A 13010-nucleotide genomic window follows, 5' to 3' on the forward strand; every position below is an offset into this window, starting at 1 on the left:
GCATCAGGGAAATCCAAATCAAAACTTCAGTGAGATACCACCTCACACCAGTCAGAATGGCTAAAATTAAGAAGTCAGGAAATGACAGATGTTGGCGGGGATGTGGAGAAAGGGGAACCCTCCTACACTGTTGGTGGGAATGCAAGTTGATGCAACCACTCTGGAAAACAGTATGGAGGTTCCTCAAACAGTTGAAAATAGAACTACCACACGATCCAGCAATTGCACTACTGGGTATTTACACCAATGATACAAATGTAGGGATACGAAGGGGTACGTGCACCCCAATGTTTATAGCAGCAATGTCCACCATAGCCAAACTGTGGAAAGAGCCAAGATGTCCATCGACAGATGAATGGATAAAGAAGATGTTGTATATATACACAATGGAATATTATGCAGCCATAAAAAGGAATGAGATCTTGCCATTTGCAATGACGTGGATGGAACTGGATGGTGTTATGCTGAGTGAAATAAGTCAATCAGAGAAAGACATGTATCATATGACCTCACTGATATGAGGAATTCTTAATCTCAGGAAACAAACTGAGGTTTGCTGGAGTGGTGGGGGGGTGGGAGGGATGGGGTGGCTGGGTGATAGACATTGGGGAGGGTATGTGCTATGGTGAGCGCTGTGAATTGTGTAAGACTGTTGAATCACAGATCTTTACCTCTGAAACAAATAAAGCAATATATATTAAGAAAAAAAAAGAAGAGGAATATAGCAGGAGGGGAAGAATGAAGGGGGGGAAATCGGAGGGGGAGACGAACCATGAGAGATGATGGACTCTGAAAAACAAACTGAGGGTTCTAGAGGGGAGGTGGATGGGGGGATAGGTTAGCCTGGTGATGGGTATTAAAGAGGGCACGTTCTGCGTGGAGCACTGGGTGTTATGTACAAACAATGAATCAAGGAACACTACATCCAAAACTAATGATGTAAGATATGGTGATTAACATAACAATTAAGAAAGGCAAAAAAAAGTACAGAAAAATTTTACATTGTTTTTAAGGTCATGAACTTTATTTAATTTTGGTATTTTTATTTACTGATTTACTAAAACATTTAAAAAAAGATATTATCTATTTGACGGACAGTGCAAGAGCGAGAGAGAGAGAGAGCATGAACAGGGTGAAAGGCAGAAAGAGAAGCAGACTCCCTGCTGAGTGGGGAGCCCGATGCGGGCCTCCATCCCAGAACCCCGGGATCATGACCTGAGTGAAAGGCAGACACTTAACCAACTGAGTCACCCAGGCACCCCACTAAAGATTATTTTAAAATGAATTAAACATCTTAATACATTTGATTTCCTTTTAGATTCCACATATTATTATTTAACACAATAATTCAGAATAACAAATGACACTATCATGTCAAATCATATAATGACTCTAGTAATACTAATATGCAAAACCATTTTCCCTGTACTCCTATTTTATCTATCATCATTCTTACCCAGAAAGCTATCTTCGATCATTAACTACAAATTACATATGATAAAACTGAACCAAAGTGAAATTTATAATTGCCCAAGTTCTCACATTTAAAAAATGGAAAGGAAACAATTTCCATCAACCAGTCTTTTAAAATTTTGTGAATTTAAAAATATAATGAGCCTAAAGTTATTTTAGGTTTCTATAAAGTATAATTGTTGTAAAATATCAAATTAAAATAAGTTTAAGAGAAAAGAGAGAGGACACAAAATACTAAAATCAGAGTAAAAGAGGTAATATAACCAAAGTTTCCATTCCATAACATTAAAATGATAGTAAAGACTATGCCCACAAATTTGATAAACTAGATGAAATGGAACAATTCCTTGAAAGACACAAACTGCCAAAACTCACACAAGAAGAATGAAAATCTGAATAGGTCTATATCTATTAAAGAAATTGAATCAATATTTACCTTCCCAAACTGAAAGCAACAGGTCCGTATGAGTTCACTGGTGAATTCTGACAAACATCTAAGCTGAATTTATACTAACTCTCTACAATCATTTTCAGAAGAAGGAAGCAGAAAGAATACTTTCTAACTCATTCTATAAAGTCAGCATTACCCTAGTATCAAAATCTTTAACCAAAACATAACCAAATGAGATATACAGATGACAAATAAACATATGAAAAAATATTGGGCATCATATATCATCAAGAAAATGGAAACTAAAATAATGATATACCACTATTTATTAAAACAGCCAAAACTGAGAAAAGTAACAGCACCAGATACTGACAAAGATGTGAAGCAATAGGAATTAATTGCTGGTGGGAATGCTAGCTAGTACAGTTATTATGGAAGACAGGTTGGCAATTCCTTCATAAACTAAATGTAAATATACTGTATTTTTTTAAACATTTTATTTATTTATTTGACAGAGAGAGAGACACAGCAAGAGCAGGAACACAAACAAGGAGAGTGAGAGAGAGAGAAGCAGGCTTCCTGCGGAGCAGGGAGCCCGATGCGGGCCTGGATCCCAGGACCCTGGATCATGACCTGAGCCGAAGGCAGATGCTTAATGACTGAGCCACCCAGGTGTCCCCTAAATATACTTTCTATGTATAAACCTAAACCATCTCTTAGTCTATCATCCAGCAATAACACTCCTTGGTATTTACCCAAAGGAGTTGAAAACTTATGTCCACCCAAAGACATGCACATGAGTGTATATAGCAGCTTTATTCATAATTAGTAAACCCTGGAAGCAGTAAGATGTCCTTCAGTTGATGAATGGATAAATACTGTGGTACAGCCAAACAATACAATATTATTCAGCACTAAATGTGCTATTAAGCCATAAAATGACACAAAGGAGACTTATGCACTGAGTGAAATAAGCCAGTCTGACATATTTACTTACCATATGATTCTCATTACATAACCTTCTGGAAAGGCAAAACTATGTAGATGCTAAAAAGATAAGTGATTGTCAGAAATTGTGGGGATGAAGGAATGGATTGGTGGAGCACAAAAGATTTTTAGGGCAATGAAACCATTCTGTATGATACTATCATGGTTGATACATGTCACTATATATTTGTCCAAATTCATAGTATGTGCAATAACAAAAACAAGCCCTAATGTTGACTATGGACTTTGGATTACAAAGGTGCCAACTTAGTTTCATCAATTATAACAAATGCCCCAGTCTGGTATAAGATATTATAACAGGGGAGGTTTTGCATGTGTAGGGAAAGGGGTATATGGGAACTCTCTGTATTTTCTGCTCAATTTAGCTTTTAATTTAAAATTTCTCTGAAAAGTATCTATTAAAAATAAGGCTGAACCGATTACTCAGTTATAGATTTTTAGAATTTCATTATTTTTACTTTAATGGGTCAAACTATCTTAAAATTACAAATACATATATTACAAAATATGTCCCAACATGCCCTTCCAACAATTTTTAATAATAAAATTTTGATTATCCTTCATTCATAATTTATTTTGAAATAATTTTCTTTGTAAGATGATATTTAGTGTTGTTCAGACTCACCTCATATTTTTTGGCAGGAATGCAATATCAGTCAATGATAGTGTGTTCTTCGGAGTACATCACATTAGGGGATAAACAATGTTGACATACCCTACACTGAAGTTTCAGTCTCCACCAGGTTTCTCAACCATAAAGCCGCATTTTTCCTTCCATGTATTAAATATTTGGCAGAAAGATATTTTGAGATTGTACCTCTATCTCTTACTCATCAAGCCTCCATTCCACAGCTTCAGTATAACCTGTTAATGAGTCCAGAATAAATCAGTCATCTGCATGAGAGTTGTCATATGGTGGTTTCTTCTTTCCATAATCCCTTCTACATTTATGTACTGTTATCCCCCTGGAAAAAGAGCTTTTCTTCCTCTCCCATTTATTTCTTGATTTCTTTATTGATTTCTATCACTATGAACCCATGGAATCCTATTTTATTCAATGAATTACATTCTACAGTTGCTACTATCATGGTCAAATTGTTCTAGATTTGTTAAGTGGAAACCTCTTCAAGTTAATGTCTGTGTACATTTGACATGTTTTTTGAGAATTTCCTTACCTTTGGGTCCAATATGTTCCAGGCTCATCTGGGAAATTTTCTGCCCCAGCAGAAGCCAGTCACTTCTCCAAGGAGCCCTGGTATTCTTTCCAGGGGAATGGTATTTGGAAACTCCTGAAAATCATGTTCCTTATACATATGCAAAAATTAGTGTCACTTTGAAAATAAAACAGTTCTTAGTGTGGGGGAATGAGACAGTTAAAAATCTTTATCTGAAGGATTAAACCCCTTTATAAAGAAAGGCTATGTTTTTTCCTATATCTTGATTTATTCTTAAAATAATTAGAAAAAATTTGGGTGCCTTTGTGGCTCAATAGATTAAACTGACTCTTGGTATTAGCTCAGGTCATGATCTCAGGGTCGTGAGATAGAATCCCACATCAGGCTCTGCACTCAGCCTGGAGTCTGCTTCAAATTTTCTCCCTCTCCCTCTGCTTCCCCTCACTGCCCATAATCTCTCTCCCTCTCTAAATAAATAAATAAATAAATAAATAAATAAATACATACATACATACATACATAAATAATAAATAAATAAATAAATAAATCTTTTGAAATTTTTAGTTAAATTTGGTGTTGGGTAAGACCTATGGTTCCCTTAAAATTGGCTTGACATTTCAGAGTTCTATGTTATGGTAGTAACCTCAGGTATTGAGATGTTATGTAATTTCCTCAAATGGTTAGATATCGTATATACATATCTCTGCATGTCTTTATAACATAAACTAGATACTTCAAAAAAAATTCAAGTTTTTATGTGGCATTGTATTAAATGTCAGTTATGACATGTCATTTTACATATAAATGTGAGGATTCAAAAGTTTTTAGAATGAATTAGTACTACCATTATTTGAAATTTATGTAATAATTATGAATTAACTAAGGTTTAAAATTTATCTGAGGATGTAATTAATCAAATATGAACCACTGGGCTGCAAGTACATAAGGGAAAGTCAATTTGACCTGTTAAAAGCTAAAAACCTAGAGAGTGGCAAAGCAAGAATATTTGAGCTTATTTGATTTAAATACAGTAAAGTCTTCTTCCAAATCTGCATTTATTCATGTAGTTTCCCTTACATGAAGACAGTAAAGAACATCAAATAAAATGTTTTACATTATCGAGTAATTAATTTTTGTTTTTGTTCCTTTGCTTTGACATCATGAAGATATGGCCTCTGGTAATTAGATGGTCTACTTGTAAAATTATCTAAAAACATTCGTTTTAGGTTTTTTTAATCCATAACAGAGCATGGCAGAATGCTTATGTCATACCCATCACTGATTCTTTGTCACAGAAAGATAATCTTTTGTTTTTAAGAGCATTCTTTTGCAATTCTGTACTTTGTGGATGCTTTTATATATTTGATAGAGATATGAGCTGTCCTATGAAGCATCATCTCGGGCCCTGGGTGGCTCAGTTGGTTAATCATCTGCCTTTGGCTCAGGTTGTGATCCCAGGGTCCGGGGATGGAGTCCTGCATAGGGCTCTCTGCTCTGCAGGGAGACTGCTTCTCCCTCTCCCTCTGCCTGTCCCTCTGCCTACTTGTGATCTCTCCCTCTCTCTCTGTCAAATAAGTTAAATCTTAAAAAAAAAGCATCATCTCTCTTACTTGTGGCCTAGATTTTTTATGGTGAATATTTAAATTATTTAATTAAAGAATATTGTGTCTGTCTGAGATTTCCTGTGGTGTTTAAGATTGTACATTTCCTCCATTTTTCTGTGTGTTTGTTACTTTAAATTGACTCTCTAAAATTAAATCAATGGAGAACCTACATTTTTTTTTAGATTTTATTTATTTATTTGACAGAGAGAATGAGAGAGAGCACGAGAGGGAAGAGGGTCAGAGGGAGAAGCAGACTCCCTGCTGAGCAGGGAGACCGATGCAGGACTCGATCCCGGGACTCCAGGATCATGACCTGAGCCGAAGGCAGTCGCTTAACCAACTGAGCCAACCAGGCGCCTGAGAACCTACATTTTATGACATCTGCCAAAAGGCAAAATATTGTTGGGTGATATTTAGATGTCAAACAATAATGATGTAGGCACAATGACCTTTTCTGAAATCCTGAACTGCTTTAGTGGAGAGCTAAATAACTTAATTATTACCTCTGAACTTTGTTTTGTCTCTTAAGTATGTTTCTAAGAAAATTCAGAATTTCTCCAGATCACATTCCTCTTATTCTTTGACTTTTTTTGGCATTGGTTAGTTAAAATTAATATTGTAATTAAATTAAATAATTTAATTTAATAATTAAATTTAGTAATTGTAAACAATTAAAATTGCACTTTCATTTCATATGTTTTTTAAACATACTATGAAAACTTGTCTTGGAATTTAGTGAAATTACCTTAATTAGTGAAATTAATTTAAAAGAGTAATCATTTGACATAATGAAAAGCTACACTCACAATAATATATATAGACACAGTATATATATATATAAATATATATATAAATAAATATGCATATTTATTATTTGTGTGTGTGCATACTTCATAAACTGAATATGTTGTCATATCTTTATGCAGATGCTGATTTTTCTTTAACTCTGTTTTCTTCTAGTATTCATGTTATCAGTGATATCACTATAACTCATAGTTGGATGATAAGTGTTTAACCGACTAAGCCACCCAGGTGCCCCAGTTGGATGGTAAATGTTGAGAAATAATTTGTATTCATCACATCTTTATCATTAACTTTCTAAAAAATGTAAACTCAATAATTAATTTTCATTAAACATGTACTTTGTTCTATTTAGCTCAATACTGAGAAAGTTTATTCTAAATTTTACAATGAATTACTAACAATAAAATGGTTTAGTTTTATATGATGTGCATATTTATATGTATAGGATAAGAAGAATCAGACAGGGCGCCTGGGTGGCTCAGTTGGTTAAGCGACTGCCTTCAGCTCAGGTCATGATCCCGGAGTCCCGGGATCGAGTCCCACATCGGGCTCCCTGCTCGGCAGGGAGTCTGCTCCTCCCTCTGACCCTCTTCCCTCTCGTGCTCTCTATCTCTCATTCTCTCTCTCTCAAATAAATAAATAAAATCTTTAAAAAAAAAAAAGAAGAATCAGACATCCTTTTCTGGTCTCTACAGCAGTACTTAATACTGTCCATTCCTTGAAGGAACAGCAAGTTTATCAAACTCATAATTATCCATGTTTTCCATTGAGAATACCAACTGGCTGTCACACATCTTCCAGCATGCTACAGTCTGTGACATACTGTGGGGCACAAGACTCAGCTGGTTAGTATTCCAAGTGGCCTGAAAGGGTGACTACATCAAATACTTCCACCACAATCTGAGAAGAGGAGTTGGCCTAGCCATTTGTTCAAACTCATTTTATTTGCCGAGGAAGTGAAAGAGAAGTATTGTATCTTCCATCTATACTGTATTTAACAGTTCTGAGAAAAAAATGAGTTGAGTCCTCTTTGGTGGTCTTTAGGATGTAAATATGTTAAAATGAGTTCTCTTCTCCCTACGTATGCACACAATACTAGATGGGATCATGGCAGAGACTGGTGATGTGAAGTGCAAGCTTACTAAACTCATCCTAGATTATTTTTTAAGCAACTAGTAATGATTGTTCTTCATTCAAAATAATATATTCAGGTCAGATGTTATTCCATGCAATATGACAAAACAAGAGTAAAGTAAGAATTTAACTGGCAAATGGAAAAAAATGTTCACCTTAAGTATTTTGAAATAAAATAAAGCAAATGAAGCTACAACAGGACTTATGGTGAGTAAAAGAGAAGAAGACCAGAAGAATACTAGGTAATGAACACAATGCAAAACACTTGCTGTGCATTCCAACTTTATCATTTTCATGAAAATGTTGGAAAACCATTGAAGGATTCCAGTGACATGAGTAGATTTGTTTTTGAAAATATAGACTTTGGCTTCTAATAAGGGAAGTGATTAGAATAAGACCAGAATAGATGCTAATTAACAATCAAATACCTATTGGAAAATTCTCTCTCTCACTCTATCTTGTGTGTGTATTTGCACATATATATGTATAAATATATACATACACATATTTATAGAGGGAGACAGGAAGGGAGAGAGAGAAAGATGAGAATATTGAAATTAAATACGAAAGGACAGGTAGGCAACAGGATGCATTATACTGATGAAAATGGCCTTCTTTTTCCAGGTTAACATCATGGGATACAAGGAATGGTTCAGTCAAAAGCAGCTTACCCCATCTTGTTAGATCAACTGTGAATGCCAACAAAAAAGTGGTCCTGTCACACTTTAGAGACCTGCTAGAATGCTAGGAGATTGTCTTCTAGGAGATAGGAATTAACTGATTAATTTTAAGTGAGGACATGACATGCTAGCTTCATGCTTTAGAAGGATGAAGGAATTTGACGCAACCCCTGAAGCATGGAAACCAGTTAGAAAGCTACTGTATTGTATCTCTCTGGGTGAGAGATCATATGAGGCTGAAAGAACAATGTGTATTGAACTGCTATGTCTGCCTAATTGCAACTGAGAAAGAAAAATAGTGCATTTCCTCCATCAATTCACTAAAGAACAAGTTTCACTTACAACCATACAAAGTTTTTATATTTGTAAGACTATCTATTCATAACACTTCAAGATAAATTTGTAAGATTTCAAGTTTACAACACTTTAAAACTCAGATTTTGAGATTAATATGTGATTACACCAGGAAAAAAAATGTATATTTTTTTATTTAACAAATAGTTTATAAAACATATGCTTCAGAAACAGACATGAAATATATTTTTAAGTTGCATAACTTATAGAATTAATAGTAGAATGTAATATCTGACAGGAAATACAAGAATATGATGAAATTTCCTTATTTTCTTTCAGAACAAGCGTAAACTGCACTTGTCTCTTATTGATGCAGACACTGATAAAGACAAATCATATTAGCAGGGTTAGCAATTTGGAATTTCTGAAATTAACAGATGCAGAACGTACTGAGCAATTCTCCATGCGATGATTAAAAGTTCAGTGAAGTAACATGCCTGTCATATTTAATGGAGGCAGCACTCAAGTTAAACAGATTTATATGGACATATGTAATATTTTCCTTCTTTTAAAGAAGGACTGGAACCACAGCATCTTCTTATTGAAGTAAATATAATCCAATAGAAGTTCAAATTTAAGTTTGTAAATTAGTGTTCTGATCCACATGCTAATTTGCATAGCCCTTTGGAAACTCTATGATGCTTAAATAAGCAAAATATAATCAGAATGTTGAAAAATATCCAATTTAATTAGTCAAAATTTTGGAACTGCTAACTTTAATTTGGTTTTTCAATATAATTTTATCTGATATGAAATGTTCTGGGAATCACACTTTGATAGGGACATAAAGTTTAGAATTGATTGATCCTGATGAAAATTCAGAATATGATCATATAATAAAGTTGAAGGACCTCATTATACTTTGAGAAAGAAGGGATATTTGTGTTATTTTCAAATATATAAAGATTTGTAGTTTGGTTAAAATATTCAACATTTTCTCTATCAAAGCAAACAACTGTCAGATGGACAGTTTCACAGACACTTCAGTTCAAAATAAGCAAAACAAAAAAAAAATGTTTCAAATTCTTATTGATATCTTAGTATGGAAGATACCATCATCAATAGAGTAAATTCCTGTTACTGAAAGAGTTCAGGCACACAGTAATTGGAATTATAAAAAGAAGAACCAATCTACTCTTTTTCTATCATGTTTTTCACATAAGTAGATTCCAGGGTACAGAGCTCTGAGGACATGGGTTTGGAGATTTAATTTGCACAGGATGCTTCAGTCCTGGAAGATACAGGACTTTATCTTCTATCAGGTGAAAGGCTGAGTCCTAAGAAATTTCTCGCCTAGAAGAAATAATTATTTTACTTTGGGTTCCTAAAGCTTAATTTATGTTTAGGGACAGAACTGAGGACACACCAAATTTCATGCAAATATATTCAAAACAAAGGTCATTAAAATATTTCTGCTTAGCAAAGATTAACAATGAATCAAAAATTTATAAAAAGTAACTTTAGAATTTATCCTCAAATAGTGTGAACATTATTAGGAATGTAAGAATCAAAATTTTAGTTTAGTTTAGTTTAGGTTTTTTTCCACTCTTAAGCAATTGTTGTTTTGAGGACTACTGTTCATTTGTAAATGAGATGAGAGTTGAGGAGATGAAAACTTAGGGGGCAGGGATAGTGCTGGGCCAAAACCCCTCAGTTCGATTTCACTTGATTTCATTTATACTTTTTATACTGACTAAGGTTTTTTACCTAACTCTATCCATTAACATTTTCTGGATTTTCCTTGCAAAGTCATTCTACATTTATTTTTTCTCTACTTAGAAAAACAAAACAAAACAAAAGTACACACATATACATTTGCTTTATTTTGAAGTATTAAAATTAATAAAATAAACTTCTTTGGCAACATCATTCACTGTCCCTGTTAAAGAATATTTTCCTAACAATTTTTGAATAGATGAATAATACATAGTTTTCACGGTCTCATTCCACTTTTTGTTAAAAATGTTAGATTTATTTTACCTCCTCTGTAAGGATGGAAGAGACTTAATCAGACCAATAAGGTTTAGTCAAAAATTATTAAATTCAGAAAAATTGCAAACTGTTTAAAGAAAAAAATTCTGTGATGTAGATCAGTACAGAAATGACCCGAAGGTCATCAAAATCTTTTCATATGTTATTAATTTGAATGCAATTATTTGAATTAATTGAATCCAATTAATCTAAGATTTAGCTCCAGTCTTAGAAACAGAAATTTTTTTACATCACCAAATAAATCCACATTAACAAAGTTCATATAAATAAAAAATAAATAAATAAAATCACGCACTGTGTGTGAGAGAGAGAGAGAAAGAGAGGGTATGTGTATAGACTTGTATATATAGTATTTGAGCAGCCAAAATATGAGTAATTACTCAGCTAAGTTTGTTTAAGGACTCAGCCTTAGGTCAAAGATTCAGTGATCTATTATTTTGGCTTTAGAATCTTATTTTAAGATACACTGTTGTCTCTGTAGCTTCCATGTAAAAACTAAAGGATACTTCACCAAAAGAATACTTACTTAGCTGGTAAGGAAGTAGTAAGGAGGAACACTTTAAGCCCTATGAGGAAGTGAGAAATCCAAGATCACATATTTTATTGTGTATTAAGCATATTTTTATTTACTTTTTTTAAAAAGATTTTATTTATTTATTTGAGACAGAGAGAAAGCACATGAGAGGGGAGAGGGTCAGAGGGAGAAGCAGACTCCCTGCCAAGCAGGGAGCCCGATGTGGGACTCGATCCTGGGACTCCAGGATCATGACCTGAGCTGAAGGCAGTTGCTTAACCAACTGAGCCACCCAGGCGCCCGCATTTTTTATTTACTTAAGGTAATTTATTTTACTTTTCTTTTTTTCCCTTGCACTACTTTATCAATTTTTATTGCTATTGAAACAAATAAAGAATCATGTCAAATTAATTTAGTTGTTGTGCCTGTAACTTGGAATGCATTTTTTGGTGTGTGTTACTATGAGAGATTAATTCTTCTTTGTATTGTTGAAATATTAAAGATTATAACTAAAGTGCTAACTATCCTCTTTCCTCAACTTGGGAGATTAATATGATTAGGTAAAAATATGTTTACCTAATAGTCTGATTAACTTGATTATTTTTTTTCTACAAAATGTTGAGAAAGACAGTAGAAACAAACTAAGGGCCAAGAAATCTCTGGATAACAAAGCTCAGAAGCCTCTAGTTATATAATTTCCTATATGAGAGACCTCCTATAGTTGTATAACACAGGTCCGTGAACCCGTTGCTTCAGTGTTTTACAAAAATCAAATCTTTTGGTTTTAGGAATTCTACTATAAAATGGTTTGCCCAAAGAATGTGAGATTATATTTTTAATGTAATAGATACTGGAGTACCTAAAAGAACATATTTGATATAACATTTTGAAAGGGCTTAGAAGTGGGACACCTGGGTGGCTCAGTCGTTAAGTGTCTGCCTTCGGCTCAGGTCATGATTCCAGAGCACTGGGATTGAGCCCCACATCCGGCTCCTTGCTCAGCAGGGAGCCTGCTTCTCCCCCTCCTTGTGCTCTCTCTCTCTCTCTCTCTCTCTCTCTCACACACACACACACACACAAACACACACACACACAAATAAACAAATAAAATATTTTAAAAAAATAATTAAAGGGATTAGAAGTTAAAATTTTCCAATATTCTGAAGTAAATGCTATAATAAAACAATAAATAGATAAATTAATAACTGTGGAGAGAAGAATGCAAAAGGGAATAAGATAATGGAAATATTTCATAGTACAACCTGATGTGCAGAACATATTGATGTTATGAAGTTTGGAAAATTGCTGTGAGCTTGGAACTTTGAAGACAATTATTTAGAATTTATAGTTTGGCTTTTAATAGTGATAGTGTCAAAATAAAACTTTAAAGCATTCTTTCAGCTAGTGAGTATGATAAAAAATACCAATTCTGAAATAAATTTATGACTATGTAGCATTTCTTATATATCTTTCTATTTAATGTTTCCTTGGATGCAGTGTTATTTTGAAAACGTTCAACTGAAGTCTCATAAATTGATAAAAATGTCAAATGTTTTTTCTGAACAAACATTTTTAAAAAGAAAATTTATATTAAGGATGTAGTCATTTACTTTTCAAAACTCATATTGTTATTTTGCTTAAATGGCATAAATCATTTGAATTCTCTGGAGTATCTATTGCTTTCAAATAATAATTTTAGTTTTAATCATGTTCGTTTCTGAAAAGTATTCCAACAAAAGCTGGTTTATTACTTGTTATCAAACCCTTGGATTGTTCTAATTCAAGGCATTTTCATATGAGTGAATAAAGAAGTGGAGACCTTTTAAAATTAAGATTTTATTGAATATTGTGAGCTGAAAAGCATTATTTTGTTGAATGTAT

The sequence above is a fragment of the Eumetopias jubatus genome, unplaced genomic scaffold, assembly GCF_037043125.1.
Source record: "Eumetopias jubatus isolate StellerSeaLion01/CBP00866 unplaced genomic scaffold, mEumJub1_p1.0 scaffold_2, whole genome shotgun sequence".
Lineage (NCBI taxonomy): Eukaryota > Metazoa > Chordata > Mammalia > Carnivora > Otariidae > Eumetopias > Eumetopias jubatus.